Source organism: Oratosquilla oratoria, chromosome 37, assembly GCF_046742065.1.
Source record: "Oratosquilla oratoria isolate Oo_2021 chromosome 37, ASM4674206v1, whole genome shotgun sequence".
NCBI classification, from domain to species: Eukaryota; Metazoa; Arthropoda; class Malacostraca; order Stomatopoda; family Squillidae; genus Oratosquilla; species Oratosquilla oratoria.
In genome coordinates, this window is record NC_134813.1 from 5,722,104 (window position 1) to 5,722,849 (window position 746).

Below are 746 nucleotides of genomic sequence, written 5' to 3' on the forward strand. Positions count from 1 at the left end.
GAGGTAAAGAAGGCAGGATCTGAAAAAGATTTGGGGGCAATTATCACAAATGACTTGTCCTATAATAAACAGATTAACAAAATTGTCGGGGAGACTTGCAACTCGCTAAGATCAATAAAAGTGGCATTTGCATACTTGGACAAAGACATGATAAAAAAAATATTGGTTACATTGATAAGGCCTAGACTAGAGTATACGGTGACATTGTGATCACCCAGTACCAAAAAGAATATAAAGAAAATAGAAAGAATCCAGAGACCAGCAACAAAAATGGCACCTGCATTTGCAAACCTATCATATGAGGAGAGATTGGCTAAACTGGAGTTACCGACGCTGGAATGAAGAAGAGAGAGAGGTGACCTACTGACCATCATGAAAGGCACAGAGATACTCGATAGAGAGGACTTACTAAACTGGGACAAGAGGACATGGAAAGAAAATAAAAAATTATAGCTACATAAGAGAACTGAAGAAAAATAGTTTTCCACATAGAGTAGTGGACACTTGGAATAAACTGGAAAATGAAATAGTATGCGCAAAAACCATTCATGAGTTTAAAAGTAAACTAGACACTGCGAGATACAAAGGCAGGACACCATTAGCATAGCTCCCCTTCCCACAAAATACAACTAGATAAATACAACTAGGTAAATACAGTGTGTATTCCTTGCTTTCCTTAGGATACAAATGAGTTCATTTTTGTTTACAGTCCTGAAGCATAGCACTTCAACATAATTTCTAATCAC